Raw genomic sequence first — 18282 nt, 5'->3', positions numbered from 1 at the left:
TAACTAATTAAGAAAATTAGGACAGTGAGAAAACACATGTCAAGAAATAGAAAAGTTCCAAGATTTTTAGTAGGCAAAGCAAAGAGGGAAACAAGAGTCATGCTCGCCCAATGTTGAGAAGGGCTGTCTCAGGTCTGCACTCCTCACTCCCACTCAGCCACACAGGAATGAGCCCTGAGCCTGTAACACTTCCTAATCAAGAGATAAAAGAGCCCTCACAGCCTGTGCTGTTTATCACTTTATGTGCTAGTATCTTTCTTTGTTTTTTATGTGCAATGGGTATTCTTTTATCTCAGCTTAAAGCATATGCGTCAGTCACACAGTATCTGGCCAACCCCATTGCTATATCTATACTCTGGGAGATGACAAGGTTGGTCCTTCCACTGTGGCAGGAGGTGAGCATAGGCGAATTGCCCTGTGTTGGCCACTGGGAGAGATCTGCTGGCCATGAGGGACCAATGCCCCAGATTGAGGCTGATCTTGCCGTCTCTTCTCTAACGGAGGAAAGCAGAGATTTTTGACTGATGAGCCAAAGCAGGCACACTGGTATGCTGCAAGAATTTCTAAAACATGCAATACCTGACTATATTTATTCAGGAGCACTGACCTCTTTTCCCTTATATTGTCAAATTAAAAAATGACAACAGCCTGACCTGTGGTGGCGCAGTGGATAAAGCGTCAACCTGGAAATGCTGAGGTCGCGGGTTCGAAACCCCGGGCTTGCCTGGTCAAGGCACATATGAGAGTTGATGCTTCCTGCTCCTCCCCCCTTCTCTCTCTCTCTCCTCTCTCTCTCTCCTTTCTAAAATGAATAAAATAAAATAAAAAAAAAAACACAAAAAAATGACAACAGGCAACACAATAGCCGTCTGGTGTGAATCAATCAAATATACCTGTTTCTTTTTGTCAATCAGCAAAAAAAAATTTTTTTTGGTATGTTATAGAATTTTAGTAATTAGTTTATGTGTGCCATGAGATGAAAAGGGTTGAAAACAGCTGCAGTAAAACATTGTTTCATCTAGTGCTTGACTACCTGTGTTCTTCTTGGCTACTCAGACACCAAGATGCAATGGGTTAGAAGGTTTTAGAGATCTCCCCTGGGATTGGTAACTAGTGTACAGTACTCTGCTTGACACCAAGAGATTTAGAAAACTAACAAACCAGCATAGTTTCTTTCTTTTTTTTTTTTTCTTAGCATAGTTTCTTACAATCAAAGAGATTCTGGTGATAACAAAATTCCCTCTTATATAGCCTACCAGCTCATCAGTAGGGAGGCCAGTCACATGTCCTGATTTAGGCTATACTAAGGGAGTTGCAAACAGCTAGGGCCAAAAGAGGAGGAGAATGAGGTGGAGAGAGGTAGAACTTACAGGATGGAGGAAATAAAGACAGAAGAAAGGCAGAACATCTTAGGTGGAGGGCTCCAAGTGAGCAAGGGCAGAGAGGCTATATCATTTTTGAAAAAGTAAAAATAGCCTGGCCTGTGGTGGCGCAGTGGGATAAAGCGTTGACCTGGAACGCTGAGGTCACCTGTTCGATACCCTGGGCTTGCCTGGTCAAGGCACATATGGGAGTTGATGCTTCCTGCTCCTCCCCCCTTCTCTCTCTCTGTCTCTCTCTCCTCTCTGAAAATTGAATAAATAAAACCTTTTTAAAAAAATTTTTTTTGTTTTTTGTTTTTTTGTTTGTTTGTTTTTTTCATTTTTCTGAAGCTGGAAACAGGGAGAGACAGTCAGACAGACTCCCGCATGCGCCCGACCGGGATCCACCCGGCACGCCCACCATGGGGCGATGCTCTGCCCACCAGGGGGCGATGCTCTGCCCATCCTGGGCGTCGCCATGTTGCGACCAGAGCCACTCTAGCACCTGGGGCAGCGGCCAAGGAGCCATCCCCAGCGCCCGGGCCATCTTTGCTCCAATGGAGCCTCGGCTGCGGGAGGGGAAGAGAGAGACAGAGAGGAAAGCGCGGCGGAGGGGTGGAGAAGCAAATGGGCGCTTCTCCTGTGTGCCCTGGCCGGGAATCGAACCCGGGTCCTCCGCACGCTAGGCCGATGCTCTACCGCTGAGCCAACCGGCCAGGGCCTAAAAATTTTTATTTATTTATTTATTTATTTATTTTTTACAGAGACAGAAAGTGAGTCAGAGAGAGGGATAGACAGGGACAGACAGACAGGAACGGAGAGAGATGAGAAGCATCAATCATTAGTTTTTTTTTGTTTTGTTTTGTTTTTTTATTTATTCATTTTTAGAGAGGAGAGAGAGACAGAGAGAGAGAAGGGGGGAGGAGCTGGAAGCATCAACTCCCATATGTGCCTTGACCAGGCAAGCCCAGGGCTTTGAACCGGCAACCTCAGTGTTTCCAGGTTGATGCTTTACCCACTGCGCCACCACAGGTCAGGCAATCATTAGTTTTTCATTGCGCGTTGCAACACCTTAGTTCAGGGGTCTCAAACTTGCGGCCTGCGGGCCGCATGCGGCCCACTGAACAATTTTGTGCGGCCCACAGACTAATCCACGAAGTTCAAAATATTTTGGATAAAATTAAATAAGCCTAGGAGCCTACTTGTATTTTTCATTTCTCTAGCATCCTAGCTAGATATTAGCTTAGTTAACAGCAGTTGTGATGCGAACTACAGTTTCTGGTCGTTTTGTGATACTGAGTAAACTGCATGTACGATTGTGCTTGTTGTACTGATTTTTTGTTTTTGTTTTCAACTGCAGTGAGAAAAGTGTTGCGTAACAGTTGCCTTTTGTAGACCTAGTGCGGCCCGCCAAACGGCTGTGATCTTGCTCTGCAGCCCACATGCTGAGTTGAGTTTGAGACCCCTGCCTTAGTTGTTCATTGATTGCTTTCTCATATGTGCCTTGACCGTGGGCCTTCAGCAGACCGAGCAACCCCTTGTTGGACCCAGCGACCTTGGGTTCAAGCTGGTAGGCTTTTGCTTAAACCAGATGAGCCTGCGCTCAAGCTGGCGACCTCGGGGTCCCGAACCCGGATCCTCCGCATTCCAGTCCAATGCTCCATCCACTGCGCCACCGCCCGGCCAGGCAATAAATAAAATCTTAAAAAAAAAAAAAAAAGAAAAAGAAAAAGTAAAAATATTACACAAAATATAAGTGGACCCAAATAAAGCTGGGTTTTTTGTTTTTTGGGGTTTTTTTCTCCCTCTTCCCCCAAAAGAAATCGATCCAACTCCAAAAAGCACTGACAGGCAACAAAAGTCTTTATTATCAAAGGTCTCTGGAGGACACCGCAAAGGGATTACATAGCATACCTCACAGCAAGATGTCCTTTCAAAATTTTTCAAAGTTCCAAGCTATCAGAGCAGCTCCCCAAACCTCCTTTCTTTCCGTTTTTTTTCCAAATTCCTGACCACCCAGACTCTTTCAGCTCACTCTCTCCCCCCTTCTCTCAGTAGCAGCTTTTCCTGAATGGAACCGGGAGGAAATTCCAAGTTATTCCACTCTTTTGCTTAGGTCTATTCCTCTCTTTCTGTCCTCCTTACAAAGACTCCTTAGAACTAAGTCTGGGAAGCAGGAAAAGCCATGAATATTTACATGTATTTTTGTCCTGTTGCATAGGAAAAAAAGATTGGAAGAAAATCCACTCCATGTTAACAGTAAGAAGCCAGCAGAGCTTTGAATCAGATAAAGTTGGGCACAGGTCCTGTCTCTTCCACTTTCTAGTTGTGTGACCTTGGGCCAGCCTCCTTGGAGATAATTCTCCAAATCTCAGATTGCTGTTCTGTGAATTACTCAGTATGGTATTTGGCATATGCTAAGCATTCATAAAGTATAACTTACAGAATAAAGGCGTTACCTCTAGTTGATAGAAATATGGTGAATTTTAATTTGTCTCTATCAATATTTTTGCCTTTATCAAGCTTTTATATTGCCCTAGCCAGATAGCACGGTTGGTTGAAGCACCATCCTGAAGTACAGAGGTTGCAGATTTGATCCCTGGTCAGGACACATCCTGCTCTCTCCCTTCCTCAATCTAAAATCAATAACAAACAATAAGAGATTTAATTCAAGTGTTTACAATAAGCATGTATTTTTAATTTCAAATAAAACACCATAAAGCTTATTACAGGCCGTGGCTGGGTAGCTCAGTTGCTTAGAGCACCCTCCCAATACACCAAGGTTGCAGGTTCAATCCCTGGTCAGGGCTCATACTAGAATCAACCAGTGAATGTATAAGTAAGTGGAACAACAAATGATATTTTTCTCTCTCTCTTCCTTGCTAAAATCAATAAATAAAAATGTTAAAAAAGATTATTATAAAAACAGGCATAAACTAAATGTTTACCATTAGAAGACTAAATGAATTATAGGGTACTTATATTCTGGAATATTATGAACTTGTTAAAATTAGGATACTTATATAAATAATGACGTGAAAATGTTCATGGTAGAGCAAGTTGACCCCTCTCCATATATATATATATATTTTATTTTATTTCCCCCCCCCCCCATTTTTCCGAAGCTGGAAACGGGGAGGCAGTCAGACAGACTCCCGCATGCGCCTGACCGGGATCCACCGGGCATGCCCACCAGGGGGTGATGCTTTGCCCCTCTGGGGCGTTGCTCTGTTGCTTCCAGAGCCATTCTAGCGCCTGAGGCAGAGGCCACAGAGCCATCCCCAGCGCCCGGCCATCTTTGCTCCAATGGAGCCTCGCTGCGGGAGGGGAAGAGAGAGCGGGAGGGGAAGAGAGAGAGAGAGAGGAAGGAGGGGGGGTAGTGGCCCACAGAGCCATCCCCAGCGCCCGGCCATCTTTGCTCCAATGGAGCCTCGCTGCGGGAGGGGAAGAGAGAGCGGGAGGGGAAGAGAGAGAGAGAGAGGAAGGAGGGGGGGGGTAGTGGCTCTTCTCCTGTGTGCCCTGGCCGGGAATCGAACCCGGTACTCCTGCACGCCAAGCCGACGCTCTACCGCTGAGCCAACTGGCCAGGGCCTCTCCATATATTTAAATATTAAGTATGTAAATAAACAGAGAAAGTGCTGGAAGAATACTCAACACCACGGCTATCTCAGCAGTGAAGATGAGTTTTTCATTTTTTAAATCTATTTTTGTAAGATATAATTTTTTCAATAAGATGTGTGAACCACTTTTACATAAAAGGTAAAATGTTAAGGGGGGAAAACAGGCAGTGAGGGTCTCTCAGGCCCCGCCAGTAGAACAAGCATAGCAGAAGAAAAAGGACTCCAAGTCTCCTCTCTGCACTTCTGTCCTGTCTGTGCAGTTTGAGCTCCAGCCATCTACTGGGTTGAGGGGGAGGAGTTAGCAGCACCCCGTCTTCAGCCCCCAGGGTCAGCCCCCTCGTCCTCTGGTGCAAAAACTGCGACAGAAAGGAGCCAGTTGAGGTTGCTCCTTCTTACTCTCCTGTGGCGACCCCTACATTAGCTCTTCTCAGGAGAGTCAAGTTTGCTGAAGCCACGAAGCGGGCAAGGGTTAGAGAAGGCCCTGGAGCCTGGAGACTTTTCTGGATGTGGCTTGTGGTCCCGGAGGCTCTTCTCTCCCCTAATCTTGTTAAAACTGAAGACGAAGGAGCGCTCTGGAGGGATAGTGGAGCCTTGCGGGGGTTCTCAGAGTGGGACCCGCCTGCGGCGTGTGGAGGGAGGGAGCCGCTGAGTCTTCTTTGAACACTTGGGGACAAGCCTGAGCAGCGCCTGGAATGTGGGGGAAATGAACGCGATGACATGCTAGAGGCCCCTATCAGCCGTCTCTGTAAAACCCATGGGCTCCAGATCTAGCCCCCAGATTAAGTCCCAGGATTTCCTGGCTAGTTCCAAGAACCCTGACCGGAAAGTGGGCGGGGTTCCTGCCTCCTCCCACCACCCCCACCCCAGCCTCCGGCCCTTCCCGCTTTTGGGCTGCACATCCTAGTTCAACCCCAGGGCTAGCCCATTCAGCTCCCGGATCTACCTCTCTACTACGCCCCCTTCCCGGTGCCAGCCCCGCCCCTGGCGGACCTCTATCCTGCCCCCAGGCCTGCACCTCCCCCAGCCCGAGTTCCGCCAACCTCCCGCTCCCGGCACCCCGCGCGCGCCTCCGGTACCTCCTTGGCCCTCGGTAACCCGAGCCCACCGCCCCGCCCAAGGCCCCGCCCCCGGCACGTGCCCGCGCGTGCTTCGTCAGCCTCTCGGGGCTTGCAAGACAACCCCTTTGCAACTCCCGGCCCTAAGCACCCCCCACCGGACCCGCAATCGGAAGGTTGTTGGGGTGAGGGGTCGCGGCGTTCAGAGAGTTTAGGAGACGGTCCAGCCGTAGGAGAAAGCAGAGAATGCACAGCCCACGCCCTCCTTTCTTCCGGAACCGCGCATTTGGGAGCGGGACGGGACTGTAGGTCTTGACCACGAGAGCTCCGAGCAGGGGCAGGCCCCTCCAGGTGCGCTGCTGGCAGCTGCGCTGGGGGGGCCGCAAGAGCGGTTGTACGACTAGAGGGCGTCACGTGAGCTGGGAACGTCCACCTAGGATAGGGACTCCAGGACCCAGCTGAGGTGAGCGGAGGCCTACCAGTTTTCTCGTCCTGGATGCGGGCGACCTGCCCTGACCGGTGCGGAGCAGGGCCCAGGAGGCCCAATTGATGGGGAACTGGCTCCCCGGAGCCTCCTAGGTGGGGAGCGGAGCTCGGCTCTACGCCGCCACCGTGTGGCCGGAAGAAACAGCGCCTGCCTTGTCCCCGGAGCTCCTCAGCCTGGAGGGAGAACCCGGCCCTGGAGACCAAGGGGTGGGCCGTCCTGGGGAGACCCACTTTCGAGACCCTGCGGCTCTCTAACGTGGTTCCAGGACTGGGGTTGAGGTTGCCATGGCGACGATGGAGCGGTCGCAGCGCTTTCTTCTAGTGGCTGTTAACCCTGCTCAGGACCACGTGGGGGTCCAGTGTGGACACAATTACCTTCCCCCATCCTGTTCACATGGTGTGTAGGAGAATCATCCCTCCCAAAGGTAGCGAGGGCTTCAACCACCAGAAAGCTTTAAGCACCTATTATGTGAAAGCCATACAAAAATGAATAATTAAAATGAGGAAAGCCCTCTCATATTCTAGGCTCCCTATTCTAGTGAAAATAAAAATTACAAGTAACGTTTAAGGAGGGCTTGCTGTATGGTAGGCACTTACTGAGTACTTTATATGCATGATAACATTAAGTTCGAATCACAACCCTCTAAGAGTAGGCACTATTATTCCTTACAGATGAGGAATTGAGGTTCAGAGAACTTAAGTAAATTCTCCAAAGTCACACAGCTAGCTAAGGATTGAATTTCTAAGCTTTGGCTCTTTGTTTTATAATAGATTTTATTTTATGAGCAGAAGGTGCCAAGTTTCCATATATACCCCCTGTCCCAGTACACTCACAGCCTGCCCCACTATTATCCCACACAAGAATAGTCCACTGGTTACAATTAATGAACTTACACTGACACATTATCACCCAAAGTCCTATGCCAATCTCCTGCCCTAACTGAAAGCCACTTTCTTGAGGTGTGATTCAAGTGGGACTTTGAAGGATGTAGAATTTCCAAAGCAGGGGGTGTTAAGGGCATTCTAGACAGGAAAGTTGTACAATATGTACAGATAAAGGCACGGAGGGGTTTTCAAAGGTACTTTGTGGGTTTGATTTAAGCAGGAGCCCCAAATTTTAGTCAATATATTGATTATCAATCTCATGAAGTTTGTCCTAAATAATAATGGCAATGAAATAATGGATTTAATATGCAAGCATTTTTTAAAATTATTTTTATTTATTCATTTTAGAGGAGAGAGAGAGAGAGAGAGATTGAGAGAGAGAAAGAGAGAGAGAAGGGGGGGAGGAGCAGGAAGCCTCAACTCCCACGTGTGCCTTGACCAGGCAAGCCCAGGTTTTTTTTGTTTTTTTTGTTGTTGTTGTTGTTTTGTTTTTTTTGTATTTTTCTGAAGCTGGAAACGGGGAGGCAGTCAGACAGACTCCCGCATGTGCCCGACCGGGATCCACCCGGCACGCCCACCAGGGGGCGACGCTCTGCCCATCCGGGGCGTCGCTCTGTCGAGACCAGAGCCACTCTAGCGCCTGGGGCAGAGGCCAAGGAGCCATCCTCAGCGCCCGGGCCATCTTTGCTCCAATGGAGCCTTGGCTGCGGGAGGGGAAGAGAGAGACAGAGAGGAAGGAGAGGGGGAAGGGTGGAGAAGCAGATGGGCGCCTCTCCTGTGTGCCCTGGCTGGGAATCGAACCCGGGACTTCCGCACGCCAGGCCGACGCTCTACCACCGAGCCAACCGGCCAGGGCCAAGCCCAGGGTTTTGAACCGGCAACCTCAGCATTCCAGGTCAATGCTTTTATCCACTGTGCCACCAGAGGTCAGGCTGCAAGCTTTTTTAAGTGAGAGGAGATAGACTCCCGCATGTGCCCCAACCAGGATTCACCTGGCAACCCCTGTCTGGGGCTGATGCTCAAATTAACTAAGCTATCCTCAGTGCTTGAGGCTGATGCGTTTGGACCAACTGAGCTGTCCTCAGCACCCTGGACCTACCTTGAACCAATTAAACCACTGGCTATGAGGGGAAGAAAGAGAGAAGGGGGGGAGCAAATGGTTGCTTCTCTTGTGTGCCCTGACCAGGAATTGAACCTGGGACATCCATACACCAGCCCAACACTCTATCCACTGAGCAAACTGACCAGGGCAAGTTTTATTTTTTGAAATAAATATGTAACTATTTAAAAAATATTTGGTCATATACCACTAAAATCATCACTGGAGCCCCCAATGGTAGTCATACCCGATTCTGGAAAACACTATCAGGGAACAAGGAATTAATGAAGATTCCCCAGGAAGGTAGGATGAAGCCACTGTTTGTTGACCCAGGGTCATCTATGTATCAAGTAAAGGTTCTTGCTGCTTGCTTGCTTTTTTTTTTTTTTTAGAGAGAGAGAGAGAGAGAGGAAGAGAGAGGGACAGATAAGGTCAGACAGACAGGAAGGTAGAGAGATGAGAAGCATCAGTTCTTCGTTGTGGCATCTTAGTCGTTCATTGATTGCTTTCTCATATGTGCCTTGACCAGGGGGATCCAGCAGAGCAAGTGACCCCTTGCTCAAACCAGTAAACTTGAACTCAAGCCAGCGACCTTTGGATTCAAGCCAGTGACCATAGGGTCACGTCTATGATCCCACACTCAAGCCTGCAACTCTATACTCAAACCCGTGACCCCGCGCTCAAGCCGTTGGCCTCAGGGTTTTGAATCTGGGTCCTCTGCATCCCAATCAAATGCTCTATCCACTGTGCCAATACCGAGTCAGGTGCTTTTTTAAAATTTATTTCATCTTTTTGGTGGAGTATATATTCCAATAGTTTCTTGGGAAAAGGGGTGTGGGGGGTGACATTTTTGAGACCTTGCATGTTTGCAAATATCTTCATTCTACCTTCATCCTTAATCAGTTGGCTGGGTACAGAATACATGAAAAACTCTTAGAACTGTGTCTAATAAGTGCTATAAGTGTTTTGCTATCATTATAAAAAATTATATTTGGACATATATATATTTAGTGTTGTTGAGAAGTCCAAAAGCATCCTGATTCCTGCTGCTTTGTATGGAATCTATTTTCTGCTTTGGAAGCTGTAAAAACTCTTTCTCCCCGGGGCTCTGACATTTCACAGTGGTGCCCTTGGCACAGCTCTGTGTTCATCCATGGCACTGAGCACTTGGAGACACCTTTCAATATGGAAACAATTGTCCTTCAATTCTGAGATTTTTCTTCCTTTTTTTTTTTTTTTTAATACTTTATTGACTTTCCAGAGACAGGAGAGAAAGGGGAGCATGGAATGGGAAGTAACAACTCACAGTTGCCTCATGTTGTTCATTGCTTGCTTGCTGTATGTTCCTTGACCAGGGAAGCCCAGGGTTTCAAACTGGCAACCTTGGCATTCCAGGCCAAAGGTTTATCCACTGCGCCACCACAGGCCAGGCTTTTTCTTCCATTTTTATTTATTTATTTTTATTTTTTACAGGGACAGAGAGAGTGTCAGAGAGAGGGATAGATAGGGACAGACAGGAACAGAGACAGATGAGAAGCATCAATCATCAGTTTTTTGTTGCAACACCTTAGTTGTTCATTGATTGCTTTCTCATATGTGCCATGACCGCGGGCCTTCAGCAGACTGAGTAACCCCTTGCTCGAGCCAGTGACCTTGGGTCCAAGCTGGTGAACTTTTATTTCAAGCCAGATGAGCCCGCGCTCAAGCTGGCAACCTTGGGGTCTCAAACCTGGGTCCTTCTGCATCCCAGTCTGACGCTCTATTCACTGTGCCACCGCCTGGTCAGGCTTTTTTTTTTTTTTTTTTTTATTCATTTTAGAGAGGAGAGAGACAGAGAGAGAGAGAAGTGGGGGAGAAGCTGGAAGCATCAACTCCCATATGTGCCTTGACCAGGCAAGCCCAGGGTTTCGAACCGGCGACCTTTGCATTTCCAGGTTGACACTCTTATCCACTGCGCCACCACAAGTCAGGCTGGTCAGGCTTTTTCTCCCTTTAAAAAAAAAAAAAAAAAATTTTTTTTTTATTGATTGATTTTTAGAGAGAGAGGAGTGAGAGAGAGAGAGGGAGAGGGAGAAGGGGGAGGAGCAGGAAGCATCAACTCCCATATGTACCTTGACCAGGCAAGCCCAAGGTTTAGAACCGGCAACCTCAGTGTTCCAGGTCAAGGCTTTATCCCACTGTGCCACCACAGATCAGGCTTTTCTTCTTCCATTTTTTATTTTATTTTATTTTATTTTTATTTTTATTTTTTTCCGAAGTTGGAAACGGGGAGGCAGCCAGACAGACTCCCACATGCGCCCGACCGGTCCGGCATGCCCACCAGGGGGCGTCGCTCTGCCGCAACCAGAGCCATTCTAGCGCCTGAGGCAGAGGCCACAGAGCCATCCTCAGCGCCCAGGCAAACTCCGCTCCAGTGGAGCCTTGGCTGCGGAAGGGGAAGAGAGAGACAGAGAGGAAGGAGAGGGGGAGGGGTGGAGAAGCAGATGGGTGCTTCTCCTGTGTGCCCTGGCTGGGAATCGAACCCGGGACTCCTGCATACCAGGCCGACGCTCTACCGCTGAGCCAACCTACCAGGGCTCTTCTTCCATTTTTTTTTAAAATTTTTTTAATTTTTTTAATTTTTTGTATTTTTCTGAAGCTAGAAACGGAGAGAGACAGTCAGACAGACTCCCGCATGCGCCCGACCGGGATCCACCCGGCACGCCCACCAGGGGGCGACGCTCTGCCCACCAGGGGGCGATGCTCTGCCCCTCCGGGGTGTCGCTCTGCCGAGACCAGAGCCACTCTAGCGCCTGGGGCAGAGGCCAAGGAGCCATCCCCAGCGCCCGGGCCATCTTTGCTCCAATGGAACCTCGGCTGCTGGAGGGGAAGAGAGAGACAGAGAGGAAGGAAAGGGGAGGGGGTGGAAAAGCAGATGGGCGCTTCTCTTGTGTGCCCTGGCCGGGAATCGAACCCGGGACCCCTGCACGCCAGGCCGACGCTCTACCACTGAGCCAACCGGCCAGGGCCTCTTCTTCCATTTTTAACTGATGTCTTCTCTTTGTTGTTTATGCTTTCTTTTTCAGATATTGAGTGTCCTGGGTCAATCCTCAAATTTTCTTAAAATTTTTTTCCTCTCACCCTGGCTGGGTAGCTCAGTTGATTAGAGTGTCATCCTGATACACCAACGTTGTGGGTGGAACAACAAATCAATGTTTCTTTCTTTTCCTCTCTCTCTCTTTAATCATTAATTTAAAAATTAAAAATTTTTTTCCTCTTTTTTATTTCTTTTGCTCTTAGTTTTACTTTCTGGAAGATTTCTTCTCATTTATCTTTCAACCCTTCCATTGAATTTTAATTTGCAAGGGCTTTTTGTTCTTGTTGATGTTTGTTTCTCTTTAAAGTAACATCCCGTTCTTGCATCATGATTGCAGTATGTTCTCTTATCTCTCTGAAGATATGAACAGTAGGCCCTTCCTCTTGGCCTGGTCGCATTATCTTTGAGAAAGCTTTTTCTGATCCCCTGCCTAGAGAGCAAAGCTATGGATGCCAGCTTTCTGGGAGGCAAGCTGGGAAACAGGGTTGGGGGAGGGGATCTCAGCATTCACAGTGTGGTTGGTCACTTCATCGCCTGATTTGGCCAGGATGCCCTGCCCTACACTGGGTCTGCTGTTCCCATTCTAATGACCCTGTTGTTCTTCTTCGGAGAATAAACCTGAGTCTTCTGCTGGGATTGGGGAAGGGACCCAGGGACCTAACATTTCTGATCTTGAAATAGCTCCCAACCTCTGCTCCTATTTTATATTCCCCTCCCCCCCCATTTAAACACATGCCTGGACCCTTGGAGTCTTTGATCTAAATTGGGTTGGTTCTCCTTTTCTGCTTCAGTCTTTGGTTTGCTGTGTAGTTACCACCACACTATCTATTTTCCAGCTTTTAAATTCCATGCTCTTGTCTCCTCCTCATTTTCCTCATGATAGGGGGTTTGAGGCTTAGAGAAAATCTCTTTATTGTAGTTTTAGTGGGGTTTTGGGAGGGAGTGAAATTAGATGTGTGTGTGTCTAATCTGTCATAATTTTCAGAGCTTCCATTTTTATGAAACCAGTAAACGGATTAATAACTGCAGACTGCCAGAGCTACAGAGGAAGCAAACATGGGGCCAAGATGAGAACAACAGGCGGGAAGACTCAGATTTAAGAAAACAGATTGGTAACAAAAAAAATGCAGATTAGTGTGTTGGGCAGATAAAATATATTATGCTCACTTTGTTAAAGATGGCGCTGCCCACGTGGAAGCCCGTGGCCCAGGTGATTGCTTGGGATGGGCATGATTGTATTAATGTGTGTTGGGGGCGGGCTGTGGACAGGCAGGATCCTTGTAGTCTGGGGCTTGGTTTTGGGACTAAGCCTTTCCCACCCTTTTTGCTGTAGAGTGGTGCACTCTCATGAGGAATCCCATTATGCCTCAGATAAGTGACTTGTATCAGAGACTTCCTTGTTTATATATTGGGTTAAAGGTTTTGATTTCTATACTATAAAGTGGGGCAGACCAGGAGCTTGCTCTCTCGGTTCCTGAGATTAGCATTAGAGAGGAGAGCAGAGAAGGCCACATGGAGGAGGCCAGGAGAAGCAGCCAAGATGGTGGAGTGCTGAGGGAGAAGCCAGTTTGTGCAGAGAGAAGGAGATGGGGAACAGAGGTGATTTAAGTCTGGTGAGTTAGGAACCTTTGATTCTAGGAAACTCAGATAAGTCAGTGGCTTTCTGAGCACTGAATGAGTGGATTTTGGAGCCCAGTGTGTGTTTTTACTTGCCCGCCGGTACAAGCTAGGATTAAAGCTAATGGCCCACCAGTTCTTGGCTCCGTTGTTTCATTACCGACTGTCCGAATCAAATGCGAACCTGAATGTGAACGGCCATGATGGTGGCTCCTGGCCTTACATAGTATCTTTATTTTATTTTATTTTTTTAAAAGATTTTATTTATTCATTATAGAGAGGGGAGAGAGAGAGAGAGAAAGAGAGAGAGAGAGAAGGGAAGGGGCAGGAGCAAGAAGCATCAACTCCCATATGTGCCTTGACCAGGCAAGCCCAGGGTTTTGAACTGGCAACCTCAGCATTTCCAGGTTGACGCTTTATCCACTGTGCCACCACAGGTCAGGCCTATTTTTATTTTATTTTATTTTATTTTATTTTTTCTTTCTGAAGTTGGAAACGGGGAGGCAGTCAGACAGACTCCCACATGCGCCCGACCGGGATCCATCTGGCATGCCCACCAGGGGGCGATGCTCTGCCCCTCCGGGGCGTCGCTCTGCCGAGACCAGAGCCACTCTAGCATCTGAGGCAGAGGCCATGGAGCCATCCCCAGCGCCCGGGCAAACTTTGCTCCAGTGGAGCCTTGGCTGCAGGAGGGGAAGAGAGAGACAGAGAGGAAGGAGAGGGAGAGGGGTGGAGAAGCAGATGGGCGCTTCTCCTGTGTGCCCTGGCCGGGAATCGAACCCGGGACTCCTGCACACCAGGCCGACGCTGTACCACTGAGCCAACCGGCCAGGGCCTTACATAGTGTCTTTAAAATATGCACCTTGCGGCCCTGGCCAGTTGGCTCAGCGGTAGAGCGTCGGCCTGGCGTGCGGGGGACCGAGGTTCGATTCCCGGCCAGGGCACATAGGAGAAGCGCCCATCTGCTTCTCCACCCCCCCCCCTCCTTCCTCTCTGTCTCTCTCTTCCCCTCCCACAGCCAAGGCTCCACTGGAGCAAAGATGTCCCGGGCGCTGGGGATGGCTCCTTGGCCTCTGCCCCAGGCGCTAGAGTGGCTCTGGTCGCGGCAGAGCGACGCCCGGAGGGGCAGAGCGTCGCCCCCTGGTGGGCGTGCCGGGTGGATCCCGGTCGGGTGCATGCGGGAGTCTGTCTGACTGTCTCTCCCCGTTTCCAGCTTCAGAAAAATACAAAAAAAAAAAAAAATGCACCTTGCCTGACCAGGTGGTGGCGCAGTGGATAGAGCGTCGGACTAGGATGCAGAGGACCCAGGTTCAAGACCCTGAGGTTGCCAGCTTGAGCGCAGGCTCATTTGGTTTGGGCAGGGCTCACCAGCTTGAACCCAAGGTCACTGGCTTGAGCAATCTGCTGAAGGCCCATGGTCAAGGCACATATGAGAAAGTAATCAATGAACAACTAAAGTGCCACAATGAAAAACTGATGATTGATGCTTCTCATTTCTCTTCATTCTTGTCTGTCCCGATCTATCCCTCTCTCTGACTCTCTCTCTGTCTCTGTAAAAAATAAAAAATAAATAAAATAGCCTGACCAGGCGGTGGTGCAGTGGATAGAGCCCAGACTGGGACGCGGAGGACCCAGGTTCAAGACCCCAAGATCGCCAACTTGAGCGCAGGCTCATCAGGTTTGAGCAAGGCTCACCAGCAAGGGGTCGCTCAGTCTGCTGTAGCACCCCGGTCAAGGCACATATGGGAGATCAATCAATGAACAAATAAGGAACTGCAATGGAGAATTGATGTTTCTCATCTCTCTCCCTTCCTGTCTGTCTGTCCCTATCCCTATCTCTGATTCTGTCTCTACCAAAAAAAAAAATTAAAAAATAAATAAATAAAATAAAATATGCACCTTGTCATGTAGAGAAGAGACCATATAGGATCATGCATAGAGTTGGGGACAATGAGGAAGCCACTGTGGACATCAAGGTGAACATGGGTGAACTGGAAAGATGATGACTGTAGAGCTGGCCATTTAGAACTGAGACAGACTGTAACCTCCAAGAGGGCAGGTACCGTGTCTGGTTTGTTCTCTGCCGTGTATAAAACCAGAGCTTCACAATGTCCCTCGCTACCAGGACACTTCATAAAGTGTCTGTGAATGCACATGGGGGTGAGGAAGAGGGAGGAGATGAGGATAGCCTGCAGGTTTCTCCTTTTAGTGTAGACCTCGGAGGCCGGCTAAGGGCAGAGGGAGGCAGCCAGAGGAAGCCACAGAAAGGCTGGCAACAAGGGTGACCACACGAGAGCTGTACAAAGAGCCTGCATCCCCATGCCCTTCCAGCTTCTAGTTTATCAGGCCCCTCGGCCTGATATGTCCTTTCCTGGTCCCACCCCTTCACCTGGCCACTTCACATTCCCATCCTGGCCTCCCGAGGCCACAGTCTGATTCTTTTTTTTTTTTTTTTGTATTTTTCTGCGGCTAGAAACGGGGAGAGACAGTCAGACAGACTCCCGCATGTGCCCAACTGGGATCCACCCGGCACGCCCACCAGGGGGCGATGCTCTGCCCCTCCGGGGTGTCGCTCTGCCGCGACCAGAGCCACTCTAGCGCCTGGGGCAGAGGCCAAGGAGCCATCCCCAGCGCCCAGGCCATCTTTGCTCCCATGGAGCCTTGGCTGCGGGAGGGGAAGAGAGAGACAGAGAGGAAGGGGGGGGGGTGGAGAAGCAAATAGGCGCTTCTCCTATGTGCCCTGGCCGGGAATCAAACCCGGGTCCCCCGCACGCCAGGCCGACGCTCTACCACTGAGCCAACCGGCCAGGGCCTTAAATTTTTTTTTTTTTTTTTTTTTTATTTATTCATTTTAGAGAGGAGAGAGAAAGGGAGAGAGAGAGACAGAGAGGGAGAGGGAGAGAGAGAGGAGAGAGACAGAGAGAGAAGGTGGGGAGGAGCTGGAAGCATCAACTCCCATATGTGTCTTGACCAGGCAAGCCCAGGGTTTCGAACCGGCGACCTCAGCATTTCCAGGTCGATGCTTTATCCACTGCGCCACCACAGGTCCACAGTCTGATTCTTACACTGAGTTCTTTTTCTTTTCTGCAGAACTCTCATCTCAGTTTGCAAGAGTGTGGCCATTGGTGGGGTTCTGTGTTTAATGTCAGTTTCTTGCTTTATGAGCGAGGGCACCTGCCTGTTTTGCTTGCCTTTGTAACCCCCAGGACCAGGCCTGGCTTACACAAGGGGGCTTGATCAATTAAAAATTTTTTTTTATTTATTGAGATGTAATTGACATAGAACATTGTATCAGGTGTTTATTCATTAGGTGTATAGCATAATGATTAAATATTTGTATATATAGTGAGTGATTATCACAATAAATTTAGTTAACATCCATCACCACACAGTTACAATTTTTTTCATGTGATGAGAACTTTTGCCATCTACTCTCTTAATGACTTTCAAATATACAATACAGTATTATTCCTATAATCAGTTGCTGTACCAATAACTGTCGAAGGAACCAAATGAAAGTTATCACCTAACCTGTGGTGGCACAGTGGATAATGTGTCATCGGTTCAAGGCCCCAGGCTTGCCCTGTCAAGGCACATGCAAGAAGCAATTATGTATGGGAGTTGATGCTTCCTGCTCCTCCCCCTTCTCTCTCTTTCTCTCTCTCTCCCCCCCTAAAATGAATAAATAAATAAATAAAAATTAAAAAAAAGATTAAAAAAAAAAAAAAAAAAGCCTGACCTGTGGTGGCGCAGTGGATAAAGCGTCAACCTGGAAACTCTGAGGTTGCTGGTTCAAAACCCTGGCTTGCCTGGTCAAGGCACATATGGGAGTTGATGCTTCCTGCTCCTCCGCCTTCTCTCTCTTTCTCTCTCCCCCCCTAAAATGAATAAATAAATAAATAAAAATTAAAAAAAAAGATTAAAAAAAAAAAAAGAAGCAATTATGAGTGGCTTCCCACTTCTCTCCTCTTGCCTTTCTCTCTCTCCTTTCCCTAAAAATCAGTAAATCTTTTTTTTTTTAATGTAAAAAAGAGGAAATAGGTGTTATCTTGCAGAGATGATGGGATGGAGAAGAGGTTGAAAGGGAGGCCACAGGGGATGTAGCAGCAGCCTGGGTGGGGCAGGGCACAGCCTGAGCACAGAAGGGCAGAGGCCCTGAGAGAGGAGATGATAAGTCTCAGGCCTGGTGGCTTCACTTGAATGAAACCAGTCCCGAGCTTTTGCTTGGTGCTAGGCCCTGCTTCTGCCCCTGATTCCTGTAGACTCAGGTGCATGTGAATGTCTATAACTCTAGACATGGTGAGATAAGCAGTGAACTGTGTTATGGGCAGATCACATCTGGTGACGGTGTCAGGGAGGGCTTCCTGGAGGAGAATGCCCAGGAGATGGACTTTATAATTTTAAAAAGATTTATTTATTGAGGGGAGGGGGAGGGGGAGGGGTACAAAGAAAACTGGATAGAGGGTGACGGAGGACGATCTCTCTTTGGGTGATGGGTATGCAACAGAACTAAATGACAAGATAACCTGGAAATGTTTTCTTTGAATATATGTACCCTGATTTATTGATGTCACCCCATTAAAATAAAAATTTATTTATTAAAAAAAAACAGGTGAAAAATATAAACATCATCTACAGTTCAATGGCTGAATGTAATCACTGCATATGTTTTTGTGGATGAACTGCCATGGATTTTTTTCTATATCTCTGTCTGTGTTTATATGCAGAGGTGGATAAACACAAATACGCATATACACACACACAAAAAAAGATTTATTTATTGATTCTAGAGAGAAGAGAGAGGAGAAAGAGAGAAAAGCAAGACTGTCTGTGGGGGGGGGGGGAGTGAAGGAGCAGGAAGCATCAACTCTAAGTTGCTTCCTGTACGTGCCTTGACCCAGCAAGTCCAGGGCTTCGAACTGGCAACCTCAGCATTCCAGGTTGACGCTTTATTCACTGCGCCACCACAGATCAGGCTAATAATTTTTTTTAATTGATTTTTGGCCTGACCTTTGGTGGTACAGTGGATAAAGCATTTGACCTGGAATACTGAACTCACTGGTTTAAAACCCCAGGTTGCCAG

The sequence above is a fragment of the Saccopteryx leptura genome, chromosome 3 (genome assembly GCF_036850995.1).
Source record: "Saccopteryx leptura isolate mSacLep1 chromosome 3, mSacLep1_pri_phased_curated, whole genome shotgun sequence".
In the NCBI taxonomy this organism is placed as follows: domain Eukaryota; kingdom Metazoa; phylum Chordata; class Mammalia; order Chiroptera; family Emballonuridae; genus Saccopteryx; species Saccopteryx leptura.
The sequence above is the reverse complement of the archived record's forward strand: the minus strand, read 5'-3'. Positions refer to the sequence as shown.